This window comes from Pollicipes pollicipes, unplaced genomic scaffold (assembly GCF_011947565.3).
Source record: "Pollicipes pollicipes isolate AB1234 unplaced genomic scaffold, Ppol_2.1 Scaffold_7231;HRSCAF=8579_pilon_pilon_pilon, whole genome shotgun sequence".
In the NCBI taxonomy this organism is placed as follows: domain Eukaryota; kingdom Metazoa; phylum Arthropoda; class Thecostraca; order Pollicipedomorpha; family Pollicipedidae; genus Pollicipes; species Pollicipes pollicipes.
In genome coordinates this window covers 38983384-38996974 of record NW_023597034.1, presented here as the reverse complement: position 1 = coordinate 38996974, position 13591 = coordinate 38983384, and the positions used below count along the sequence as shown (strand labels likewise).

The window sequence follows — 13591 nt, the reverse complement described above, 5'->3', positions numbered from 1 at the left end:
CACCTTGCACCGGCTGCAGACCAGGTTCCGCCGCTCTGCCGGTGGACGGAGGACCGGTGGCCGGTGACCGGTCGGGCAGGCGCGCGCCGCCAGCGCCTCACACGGCACCGCTGGCCCCCTCACCGGCCACGAGGTGTGAGCCTGCAGTGCAGAAGGCACCACGTGGCGCGCCAGGCACAGCCGGAGCGGCTTAGCGCGTGCGCTGCCAATCCGCGGCACAGTGGAGAGCTGAGGACACAGTGGACAGGTGCGGATGTGGACAGGTACGGATGTGGACAAGTACGGATGTGGACAGATGCGGCTGTGGACAGGTACGTCTGTGGACAGGTGCGGCTGTGGACAGGTGCGGCTGTGGACAGGTACGTCTGTGGACAGGTACGTATGTGGACAGGTGCGGCTGCGGACACGTTCAGACGTGGACAGGTACGGATGTGGATAGGTACGGTTGTAGACAGACACGGGTGTATGTCGGATCTGAGAAGTGCGGATGTTTGTCAGGACTAGCAGGAGCGCATGTTTGTCGCAGCTGACAGGTGCGAATGCTTGTTAGGACTCCCGCAGTAGGTAGCATGTCAAAAGCAAGGACAGATAACTCTGCGAACAGCAAAACGCGGGGAAGACGCATTCCAACAATCATCTATCAAAGCTCCCCTGGCTGCACCATTTCCGTGATCCATGCTCTGAATCTTACAGCATGTCATGTTATGAACAGTATCTTTTCCAATGATGTGTCTTAACAGAAACGTTTCATATTTATGGGAGCGGTGAATAACAGTTGTATATTGTGGTACACAAGGACTTTATCATTTCAGTTTGCTAATGCCTAAAACGTCCGAGTTGTTGAATTCCAATGGCATCCATGTATCAGAGTATTTCAGAGCGCACCGCGCAGAAACTTCAGTGATTCGCCATCACGAACGTCAACATCAACAGCCAGCGAGCCGGCCGCCACCCATCTCTGCCCAGCTCCAATTTAGCTGAATGCAACCTCATACGGGGCACGACGCACGGAGGCTAACTATTTCGCCCCGTCCAATTGTGATGCTTCAACCACTCTTTGGTAAAACGATCAAATAACCTCGTCAGCGTTCTCTGTTTGACAATGTGCACACTTTTTTAGAGGCCCGTTTCAGACGAAACGGGCCTCTAACGAAACGAAACGAAACGGCCCCCCCCCCCCCCCCTCCCAAATGCCTCAAAACCCCCGACCGGGCGGCGGCCGCCGCTGACTGCCAGGACCGCTGACCGCTGGCCGCCGCCCCAACCAGGAGGCTCCCCCTCACCGTCGGTCATGTCGGGGATCTGCTGCGCCGAGAAGTCCCAGGCCTGCAGCCGGTGACTGACGCACGGGTAGCCGATCACCTGCATCAGGCTGTCGTAGCCAGCCAGCGACTCCATCGGCGGCTGGTCACTGCAACACGGCACCGCCCGCCGCTCAGCAGCCGCCAGGCGTCTAACCGACCGCCGCCGCCGCTGCACGCTCCAACGGCGGCGGTCCACCGTGCCGACTCGAGCGGGGTGTCGGACCCACACGGACTCGGCAGGGGTGTCCAAACCCGAGAGCGACACATCTCACGACCACCGCTGTCTTACTTTACGCCGCATGGAACGGCCAAGAGAGGACTCGCTCTCGCTCTCGATCTCTCGCTCTATCTTCTCTTCTCTCTATCTCTCTCTCTCTCTCTCTCTCTCTCTCTCTCTCTATCTCTCTTCTCTCTCTCTCTCTCTCTCTTCTCTCTCTCTCTCTCTCTCTTCTCTTCGCTCTCTCTCTCTCGCTCTCTCTCTCTCCTTCTCCTCTCGCTCTCTCTCTCGCTCTCTCTTCGCGCTCTCTCTCTCGCGTCTCCTCTCTCGCGCTCTCTCTATCTCGCTCTCTCTCTCTCTCGCTCGCTCTCGCTCCGCTCGCGCTCTCTCTCGCGCTCTCTCTCGCGCGCTCTATCTTCTCGCGCTCTCTCTCGCGCGCTCTCTATCTCTCTCTCGCTCTCTCTCTCGCGCTCTCTCTCGCTCGCGTCTCTCTTCTCTCCTCTCTATCTCTCGCGCGCTCTCTCTCTCTCGCGCTTCTCTCGCTCTCGCTTCTCTCTCTCGCACTCTCGCACTCTCGCACTCTCGCACTCTCGCGCGCTCGCACTCTCGCACTCTCGCACGCCCGCACGCGCGCACGCACGGAAGCACGCACGAAGCACGCACGCAAGCAGCACGCACGCACGCACGCAAGCACGTACGTACACACGTACGTACGCACGTACGCACGCACGCACGCACCGCTTCCATAACCGGGACGTCCCCCGCAGGTCATGCGGGGTGCCATCAGAGCCGCCGCGGGCCGCGCCCGAGCGCCGACACTCACCCGAACACCTCGGCGCCGCCGGCCACGCCCAGGTTGGCCGAGCTCGGGTTCAGCCGCCGAACAGGCCGCCGTACGGCCGCAGCCGGTAGTAGGTGGGCGGCGGCGGCAGCGCCGGCGGCAGCTCGGCGTCCAGCGGTGGGTAGCGCCCCAGGTCGGCGAACTCGGCCAGGCTCGCCCACGAGCTGGCGCGACTCGGGGCGCGCGCGCGGCGGCTGCGATCGGGCGGCGCCACGACGGTGGGCGTGGCGGCCGGCGGCGGGCCCGTCACCTCGATGCGCGGCGCGCCGCGCGCCGGCACCGGCGCCGGCGCCGGCTCGCCGTCGGACCAGCGCAGCGCGGCCGAGAGAAACGGATCGGCGTCAGAGCGGAGCGGGCCCCGACCGCGGCGAGCTCGGCTCGGTGGGCCAGGCTGGCCCGGCCAGCCGCTGCCAGGCGCGGTTGGTGGGCGCCGGCGCCGGTCCGCCGCCGCCGCCGCCGCTGGCGCCGGGTCCGAGTCGCGCGCTGCCTCCACCACGCGCGCCGCGTCCAGCAGCAGGCCCGAGCCGGTGGCCGGCGGCCGACGGCTCCGCCTCGCTGCCGGCCGGAACGCGTTCGCCTGGCGCCGCGTGGCGCCGCCGCCACTCGAGGAACGTCGGCCAGCAGCATGCGGTTGCGGCTGCGCCGGAAGCCGGGCCGCTGCCGGTCCGACTCGGGCGAGCCGGGCCGCGACGACCGCAGCCAGTCGGCGGCCAAACCGCGGCCCGGCGCCGCCTCCTCGCCGGTCCGCCGGCTCCCGCTCCGAATCCGGCTCCGGCTCCGGCTCCCGCTCCTGGTCCGGCTCCGGGTCCGGCTCCGGGTCCGGGTCCGCGTCTGGGTCCGCCGCCTCGGCCGGGCGGCCCCGGCCACGAGATGGTGCCGAAGTCGGGCAGGTACGGCAGCCGCCTCCGCCCGTACCTGGCCGGCGCAGCGGCGGTTGCAGTCACGCGGGACCGGCGACGGGGACGGTCATCGCCGAGGCGACACGGCCAGTTTGTCAGAGGCAAAACTTTGCGGAAAACAGTGCGTACCCAGCTAGTAACAAACAGCAAAAGCGAATGTGGTTTACGTTTTACTAGTGTGCACCCATAAACATTGATCGAACGCTCTCCACCGGCCTTTGTTGGCGAAAAATGTACAACAGCCTAATTACCAACACCCTTTAGCAGCCCTGCTTCCGCCACAGGGTCCCGCTCGGGAGAAGCGCAAGGCGTTCATCGCGGACAGTGCCCACGGCCGACAAACAAACGCAACGGTCCGCCGACCACTCACGGATTCCAGAAGTCGCGGCCAGGCAGGCGACCGCGCACACGCATGAAGCCGGAAGACGACGGCGATGGCGACGGCGACGAGTAGAGGGACGACGGCAGGAAGGCGGGTGGCGCGGCGGCCGCGGCGGCCGAAGACGGGCGCCGAAGACGGTGTCGGCGCCGGAGCCGGCGCGGGAACCGGGGCCGGGACGGGCGCCGGAACCGGCGGCGGCCGAGTCGGTGAGCCGGCCGGCTCGCTCCGCGACGGGCCCGGCTGTGGCCAGTCCGGCGGCCGAGGCGCGCGCGACGTCCCGGCGCCGGCCGGCGGCGCGCGCGCCCGCCACACTGCCGGCAGCCGGGCGCGGCGGGCGGAGGCGCCGGCGCCGGCGCCGGCTGCCGCTGGCGAAGCTGCTCCACCGTCAGCGGCTCAGAGCCGGACAGCTGGCGCAGCATCAGCCGCACCTGGCGCTCGGCCGTCACCACCTGCTGCTGCGTCTGGCGCGTCAGCTGGTTGCAGCGCGCCAGCGAGTGCTGCAGCCGGTACACGGCGCAGCGCAAGCTCGAGTGGTTCTGGCGGCCAGAGGCGGCCGCGTCAGGACCGGGCGGAGGTCACAGCGCACCGCGCGGGGCACGACCCAGCACCGCACGCCGCCTGGCAGACCGAAGCGGCTGTGCAACACGTGTACAACGCCAGCAACCGCCTCTCACAGCCACCTCACACAGCCACCGTTCAACATAGACACTGCCAGGCGGCAAGCAGCCACCACGCGACAGCAGACCACTACACAGACGGTCGGCCCCGACACTCCACACACAGCATGGGCAGGCGGCTCGGCACCACAGCCCGGCCCCACAGCGGCGCCGTGCGCCGAGCACTCACCCGGGACAGCCTGCTGGCGGAGCGGGCGTGGGGACGACGCAGCGAGAAGTGCGGTGGCAGCGGCCGCGTGCGACTGGAGCCGGCACCGACACCTGGCGGCCGACGCCCAAACTTGTCATTCCGGACGGGGCCGTCAAAAGGACCGCCACGGGAGTGGGCAGCGTCGTAGGGGCCATGGCTCGCGGGTACTGCCTCCCAAAAGCTACATCCAAACAAAATCGTTGGCTTGTCCAATCCAAACACCGTTGGCTTGCGGCAAATCTTTCACTGAAAATAAGCTAAGCCACTGGGAAAGACGCGTTTCACAGCAGCCAAGCTACTCACCTCCGGAGGGGTGAGCTTCGCCCCAAGAAAGCGTGCACCAGCCGCCGGACAACGAACAATCAGGCAAGCAGCTTCCGCACAGACAGCGGTCTGAGTTCAGCGAGGCCCGCTGAACTCCGACCCCCAGGCTCGCTCCGCACACCGCCGTCGTCCGTCCGCGGCGCCGAGCGCGCGACCCGGCGGAGCGCCGGCGGCGTCACCTACCGTCCAGGCCGCCGTCATCCGAGGTGTCAGTGAGGGCCGGCCGTGTCGGGCGGCGAGTCCGAGTCGGCGCCGTCCTCCGACGAGCGGTGCACCCTGCCGGACGGCGCGAGCGGTGACGCTCCGGGGGACGCACCCGCGCGGGGATCCGGCCGACGCCGCCCCAACCGTTGGCGGGTGACCGTGACCGCAGTGCCGCGAACATTAGAGAGAGCATGTCCTTCTAGGCGTGATACCCCCGTCGAAAATTCATGCCGTGCTCACGCCATATAGCCTTAAAGGGCATCTTGAGAGCGACGCCGACAGTGACATCTCACATATATCCTCGCCAGTCACCATGCACCGTAAATCGTTACAAAGCGTGCCAAACGCACGCCTAAAACCGGCAGCACTGACGGCCCACCGCACGTGCGCCGGCCCCTGGCCCGCATCGGTAATGATCCCGCCACCTCGTCAGCGGGGCATTTGGCGAGCAGCGACAGGGGAGTGGGGCTGACGAGCGGGGGCGACGGCAGGGCAGGGGCGGGGGAGGGCCGGGGCCGGGTGGCCGGGTACCGGTGGCGGTGAGCGCCGTCCGTTACCTGGGCGCGGCTCGGGAGCGGAGCCGCGCGCCGCGCCTCAGCACCGACCGCCGGGAGAGGGCCGGCGCCGGCTCGACGGCCGGCACCTCCGGCAGCCGCTGCAGCGAGGCGTACAGCGCGCGGATCTGCTCCTGCAGCGAGCCCAGCATGCCGCGGATGCTCTGCAGCTGCGACACGTAGCTGGCCTGCTGGCGACCCAGCTCCACGCGGAACCTGCAGCACACGCGCCGTCGCCGTCAGCGCCGACCGCGGACACGCCCGGACAGACGGGATCCAGCCGCTTTACACTCACACTCTCCCAGTTCTGTGCCCTCCTCTCTCCCTCTCTCTTCACATCCATATGCTCCTGCTTTTTCTCACTCATCTCTCTATCTCCAGCCGCTTCACACTCACACTCTCCCCGCTCTGTGCCCTCCTCTCTCCCTCTCTCTTCACATCCATCCCCTCCTGCCTTTTCTCACTCATCTCTCTATCTCTTTAACCACCTGCCTTTTCTTTCGCCCCCTCCACCTCCCCAACGGCGATATCCATCTCCCGCCCTTCCTCCCAACGCCTTGTCCGTTCCAACACCTGCTCTGTCGCCATTTCACCTGCACCACCCCTACATATTGGCCGCCCTTCCCTCCCGCTGCCGCCTCTCGCCGGCTCCGGCGCCGCACTCACCGGGTAGCGCGCTGCATGTTGGCCACGTGGGCGGTGATGGCGTCCAGCCGGGAGCGGAACTCTTCGCTGAGTCGGGCCGGCGGCGGCGGAGGAGGCGGCGGCGGCGCGGCCGGCTGGTCGGCGCCGGCGCCCCCCGGGCCCACGTCCCAGCCGGAAGTGTACGGTCGCCGGCGCACGGGCACCTCCCGCGGGTGGCCAGAGCCCGGCGGCGGCACCGGGTCGGCGCCCTGTCGCCGGCGGCAGGCGCGGGCCCGGTCAGAGGCGGCGCGCGTACACAGAAGGGAGCGAGCACCGACCACACACAGCACGACACGCGGACTCGTGATCATAAACCAACCACCTGCTAACACGTTTGAGCGTCACCAATTAGCAAACAGTAAGAAACAGACAAGCAAACTCGCCAATACACAGGCGGCCGTCACCCAGAGGCCTCCAGGGCATCGCCAGAGCCCGTCATGTCAGTGCCCTGCATCCACCCCCGAGCCCTGTCACCACGCGGCCGGCCGAGCGCCCGGCGCCGCGTCCCTGGCCACTCACGTGCTCGGGCCGGCCGGCGCCCGGCTCGCCGGTCCGGACCCATGTCCGCGATGATGTCGCTCAGCGAGTCCATGACGCCGTGCGCCCAGCTGAGCATCTCGCGCGAGTCGGCCTCCAGGTCGGCCATCAGGTCACTGGGCGCGGCGCCGGCGGCGGCCGCGGCCGTCACGCGGCCCGCGTACTGGCGCGCCAGCTCCAGCACGGCGTGCGCCGCCGGCTCCAGGGGCGGCGGCGGCGGCGGTGGCGGGGGCGGCTGGCGTGCGGCGGAGGAGGCGGGTGGCGGAGGTGGCGGCGTGTAGCGGGCCAGGCCCGGCTGCAGAAAGGCACGGGAGCGGCGTCAGGCGCCACTTAAAAAACCACACACGCTAGCGCACAGGTGCCCGACTACACCACTCCGGCAGTTCGCCTGGACGTCACAGACGAGCGGCAGCCGGTTCCGAGCCGTCCCTCTAGTGCCAGACGCCCAGTAAGAAACGGCAGACAGGACCGGCCGCGGAAGTCCAGCAGACAGGCTTTCACGGAGGCGTACGGCTAGGGAGAGGGGGACGATGGATGGGGTGTAAATACCACGCAAAACTCAGGCCAGCATAAGTGCACGTGATGTAACTTGTTGCACGCATGTTCCTTGTACCCTCCACATCCCTAACGTGCGTAGCGTCCACCATATTTGCATACGAAGTCCGAAAATCGACAATCATAAAACCCGTCCCCACCAGGCGGTATGCGCCGCGACACCCAGCTTATTTTCCCCTGCTGGCGGACCGCCGGCCGCGCTGGCAGCGGCTGGGCCGAGCGGCCCTCGGCCGCTCACGGTTGATGGCCGGCGGCCGGCCGCTGCGAGCGCAGCGACAGGTACTGCGCGTGCAGCTGGTCGTTAGCGCCGCGTCAGTGAGCGGGCACCGACTCGAGCGAACGGAGCGCCGTCGAGGCGGCCAGCGTCGTCTCGGCGGCGCCCCGCCGCCGCCGGCGCCCCCTCCGCCGACGCCGCCACGTTTGCTGATGGGCCGTGATCAGCTTGTGGCCGAGCGGGTCGAACTTGACGTACCTGCGGCCGTGTTCGGGGGGGGGGGGGGGGGGGAGTCAGCGTCGCCGCTGGCGCCACGCCACAACACGAGCTGTGCGGCGGACGCGACCGGCACCGGCCGCTCACACAGACGGCCTGGTGCCGCCTCGCTGCGCTGCCAGGCCGTGGGCAGGGCTTCTGGTTTCCAAACACCTAAAATAGTTGCTTTGGATGGCTTCTTCCTATGAGCGTATTGGATATTCGTTGCAAGCGTTCTCGACGTCAATGATCCATAAGATTTAAATGATAGCATCAATTCGTTACCAATCGGTGCGTATTCCAGCGCCATTTCCAGCAACTGATTCTGTGTTTGGCCACAACGATGACGCATTTTCAGTCTTCTTCGCCGCGCAACTAATTTAAGCCGCCAGCGTGGCGATCGATTCAGACATCACAGCTGCGAAGGCCACCTTCCGGCCACCGACGCGCCAGCTTCCGAACTGGTAATCGTGTGCATTACACGGCAAGCCCGAGAGTTCACACCAAACATACCAGAATGCATCCAGCTGGAAATAATCGTTCCCTACGTAAACGGTCATGCGCTACCCCCAGCGCAGTTCGTGTACAATTCCTCCTGATCTGCGCAGTCATGCTGCACTCGACCACCCGCGTGGGCGTGTGGCTCGCCTCTCAGCTCTGGTTCGAGCCTTTGAACGCCGCACCGCACACTCCTGGCTGCCGCTCCAAGCGCTACCGCTGTGCAGCAGCGCGCCTCTCCCCTGACCAGCCTGAGGCCGCCCCTCCCCCGGTCCCGCCACACGCCCCCCGTCAGGACTGACCTGAGTCGCTCCTTGGCGCGCAGCGTGCTGCACTGCACGAACGGCTCGGTGCTCTGCCAGTTCCAGAAGTACAGGTGATTGCCGGTGGCGATGACCAGCACGTGGTCCACCGGGTGGAAGGCGAGCGAGGGCGATCACGTGCGTGGCGTCCGCCTGCCAGCGCTCGCTGCCCGCCCTGCGGACCCGGCGCCGAGCGGCCGACGCGTCACGCACGGCGGCGCGGAGGACGACAGCCCCCGTGTGGGGGCCCGCTGCTGGCGCCGCCACACACCCGGCCGCAACGCCGAGCTCAGCCGTAGTCAGGGGCAAGGAACGTCGCAAATGAACACATGGTATAGGCGCAGTTGGCTGGCAAACGACTTCCTGTTATCTGTTGCTGCCCAGCCTGGACAATTCACCAACATTTACATTCCTCTAGTTTATTGAATCGCTAGGTTACTTTCACGCTTATTTTAACTGATAACAATGTCTACCTGACTATAATCCTACTGGGATCTGGAAAGCTCCATCAGGTTTTCCAGCTGTAGGTTCTGAGCCGTTTGCAGTGCAGCGCCAGAGACTGGTGACCTCCATTAGCCCTTAGGACGTACATGACCGAAACTTAGGACCACCACTCAGCCCTCGCTCGACCCACGTCTCTCCCCCGTCGGCGTCGACTCACGTGCAGGTCCCAGACGCGAACCTGTCCGCCCAGGCAGCCGGACGCGATCAGCTGGCTGTTGGTGGTGGTGGAACGCCACACACCAGGGGCTGCGCGGATGGCCGCGCTAGCGTTGTTGAGCAGCGCGGCCGCTCTCCATGTCACGTCACGTATATGTTGTGGTCACCGTGCGTGGAGGCGATCCGGCTGCTGGCGGACGGGAGGGCAGCGGTGAGACGGCGGTGAGAGGGCGGTGAGAGGGCGGCGAGACGGTGGTGAGAAGGCGGCGAGACGGTGGTGAGCAGGTGGCGAGACGACGGTGAGAAGGTGACGAGAAGGCGGTGAGAGGTGGTGAGACGGCCGCACGCCGCTCTTCCAGAGAGGAGCTAAAGCGGCAACGAGCGGTGAGAGGACCAGCGGACGGGAGCGACGGCGCGTGGAGCAGCTTCTTGTCTTGAGTGTGCTCTGATGAAGTTGGCTGAGGGCTCAGATGTGACAAAGCAGCGCACGCTGCCTGGGCGGAGGCGGCCGGGTCGAGGCTGGGAGCACTGGCGGTGTACACCAAAAAGCACGAGCGTTGCACCGGCAGAGCAACGCACCCCTGTCTTGCGTGCTCCTGTCGTGGCGCAGCAGTGCAAGCACAGTCACTGCGCCTTTTCCGCGTCGGAGGTTCTCGGACAAACAGTGGGATCACCGAGAACACAGTACGGACCGAGATCGCGTCCTTGGCACTGCAGAGCCATTCAGGAAAGGTCAATCTACACGAAACGAAAACAACTATAAAAGAAACAGAAAAAACTCATACAAAAACGTAACAAAAGAATGGGGCACAGACGGATTCGTGTCACCGCGCTTATAAGTCACGTACCGGTGACACTGTGCAGTGACAAGTGATCAAGCGAGCTAACTCACACTCTGGCATGTGTTTACCCTCAACGGCGTACGACAAATTGGTCGCCATCGCTGTCTAAGCGTCACACATTCCCCGTTCTCCTTCGTCGCACTCACCACTTCCTCGGTATCCAAACACCGAGGCGCATCGACACTCATGCACATACTAGCACCACTATGCGTAACACGAACGGTCCGTGCTTAATCTTGAGGATCCCGACTGCTCGGCTTAGTAGTGGTCCCAGAAACAAACCTGCATAACCACGGAAACAAACGAAGTACCTCGGCTAAGCTGTTGTTACGTCCCCCAGTCTTGCAGCCTTCAAGCTGCGCTCACGAGACCCGCGCCTCATCCCGCCCGAGCAGAGTCTCTTCCAACCCACCTCAACCATCCACTTAAAGTACGCACATGCGCCACTCTGTACACAGGCTGCTCCTACTGGCTCCAAACACAGAGCACGACCTGGGGCAGACTCCGATCCCGCCCCACGGACAGATGGCTTAAACCCCGAATCAATTCCGACGACGCCCATCGCGGTGGCGACGGCTTAAGGAAGCATAATAATTCCTAGGTTTCTTAAAACCTGCTAGAGCATCGCATTCACTGTACTCAACTATTAAGGTGTGACTACATATATATATATATATATATATATATAATATATATATATTGTTGCTTAAATTTGTCAACTTATCAATGATTCCCACCCTTTGACAACTTGACTGCATCCCTAAATCATAAGTTTTCAGAAGAATCAACTTTACCCTCCTTGAACCAAAGTTCCGCTGACTCCAGGGGCGACTCCAACACCATCCGGCGTCATGCACATGTCGTTCGCCACGTGGTCCTGAGCCTGTCCTTGTCCCCTGCCCCTGCTGGCCGCTGGATGTGCCCGGCTCTCGTCCCCAGCACTCACCCGTCACCACTAAACGCCATCAGGAAGGTGGACTTGGCGCTGGCCGGGATCTGGCAGGGCTGAAAGGGGGCGGCGCCGGCCGGTCAGCGGCGCTGCTGTCTCCAACGCCAGAGCTCAGGACAGCTCATCTACCCAACAGGCACACAGCCTAACGATCGAGTAGGTCCGCGACATGGCAATGCCCTTAACATTAAGCAACCAACAGCCGCCTACGGACACGACAATGTGGCGTTCTGCAAGGCGATCTTGGCATTAAATACGAGAGATCAATGTGGTGGCAATAATTGCAAACCACTCGATGGTGTGAGCAGTTCAAGAACAACTGCTGATTAAAGTTCCCTTGATGCTTCACATGTGGTGTGGGGTTCAGCCAATGGCCACAACTGATAAACCTATATGTCTCTGCATTGGACTAGAACCACTCATTGGCTGTTTCAGACAAAGGCACTTGTCTGTATAAACAAGAATTGGGTTCTTACCTTATTTTACAAAAGAAATACAGTTGCCTAATGCATCACAAACCACTCGTTTTGATCACACAATTCTGAGACACGAACACAGCTTATTTTGTTCAAAAGAATACTACGTCCGTAAAGCAGCATGAGACGGACCACAGCGCGCCGCCATCACTCCCAGCAGTGCATCACAAGAGCGCACGCGCGCGCCGGCTTCACGTGCGCACCTTCTCCTGCAGCGGCTGGGTGACCAGCTTGTCCTCGTGCGCGTCGAGCAGGCGCCGCTCGGGCGGCGGCGGCGCCGCGGCTGGCCACCGCCCAGCGCCCGATCACTGATGGCCTGCGGGAGGGGGGCGGCCGGCGCGGCCGGCGCGGCCGGCTCGGCCCGCTTCTCGTCGGCCAGGTGGCCCTGCAGCAGCGACATGGCTCGGCTCGCCGGCCGCCGCCGGGACTCGGGCCGGCGGTCACGGGCGGCGCTCCACCCGCACCTGGCCTTGTGACGTTCGCTCGCTGTGATCACGTGCTGTTGTGATCAGGTGCATCAGCTGTGGAGAAGGACAATGTCATGTGTGTCAAGTGTGTCATGTGGATCGCCAGAGCCCGACTTTCAATTCGAATTTGAGCATTGCCTGAACCTGCATGCCTATTGCAGGTACAGGATAACAATAACAGTGGAGAAGGAACTCAGAAGTTGTAAAACACACTGAACGAGTGTGCACCACACATACTACAAGTGTGCCAAATCATACCACCTGTCAAGTAAACATTGTAAAATAGGTCCCAATTGGAACTTTTGAAATGTGAACTATATTTTTGCATATCTCTTATTTAACAAAGGAGGCCTGTTTCCATGAACACAGAATGGAACTTCATGAGAGCAGACCACAGGCAAAAGACTGTCCCTTGATGGGAAAACATGTGACATGAGTAGCTAATTCAATTTTGTATGTTCTGTTTCAATGCTAAACAGCTCCCATTTGTCATCTAGATATTTTGGTCCCCTTTGATCATAAACCCCAAAGCAAGTCATTTTTACTTGTAGACATGTGCTGGATCCCAAGGGTTGATCCAGAATATCATATGGATATATGCTGATGGAATCCTAGGATCTTCTTTGAGCTTCAGTCACAAGTATGCCTGCTTGCTTGTAAACAACTTACTTTCACATTTTTTAATTTTCTTCAGCTCTAAAAGCATCACACCAAATGACTTAAATTGCCTAGCTCAATTGATTACTAAAAATTCATCACAAATTTGATCATCCTTGCGACCTCACAATGCGCCCACAGCTGAAGCTGTATGACATCGCCTGCAACCACACCTCATCCAGGTAGGAAGGGCAGGCACCACAAGAATCAAAACTTTACCACCAGTTTCTAAGATGTCCAGCTAAACCACTGCAACACCAAAGCCCTATGTACAAATTTGTGTTATGATTTGACAGTCACCAAATCACATGCACTATAGTGTCACCTTATAATGCATGCCATCTACACATCATGTGGCCCAACCTGAATAAACTTGCTTCCTCCTCCCAGTGTAGACCAGATGATACTAGAATGTTCAGGGTCAAAGGCACCCAGACAAGCCCCATTTTTAATACTGCATGGTCAGGAACCAATATGCTCTAATGAGGCACTGCTTAGTTATATATACCCATCTTTCTACAATGCATACTTGATCAAAAAGCACTTTAAAAAGATTATCTAAACTCAAGCAAAGTTACAGAATTAGGTCAATCACATCATGCCCAGCACTCATGCACTATTTTGAAGTCAGATTCATCTCCTTTGTTTTCTACACCACATACTTGCACTTGTTATACTAGGGTTAAAGTTTGAATAAAATACTTTGGTGACAACTTATATTGTACATAACTTTACACTATAGCTAAATTAATAATGCTCTGTTTAGTTTTAAAAAATTGTCAATTGTTATCTCTTTCTGCAAGTCCTACATGTTGGGCCTAAACAAAAATGTCAGTATTGCATATCATAACTGAAACAACTGATCTTAACTATAACTAAACAGCAAAACAGACTCAACAAAAC

General features: G+C 61.5%; 2 long non-coding RNA genes across 2 annotated transcripts; both read right to left on the bottom strand.

Annotated features, from left to right (window-relative positions):
* Positions 1-2393, bottom strand: LOC119109617 (uncharacterized). Its single transcript, XR_005095437.1, has 3 exons — positions 2345-2393; positions 1284-1411; positions 1-35 (listed from the first exon to the last, which is right to left on the bottom strand). It is a non-coding gene; the product is annotated as an uncharacterized LOC119109617 (long non-coding RNA).
* A 7048-nt stretch (positions 2394-9441) lies between these two features.
* On the bottom strand, positions 9442-11805 carry LOC119109618 (uncharacterized). The gene is made up of 3 exons (XR_005095438.1): positions 11768-11805; positions 11086-11144; positions 9442-9487 (listed from the first exon to the last, which is right to left on the bottom strand). It is a non-coding gene; the product is annotated as an uncharacterized LOC119109618 (long non-coding RNA).
* Between the last annotated feature and the right edge of the window lie 1786 nt (positions 11806-13591).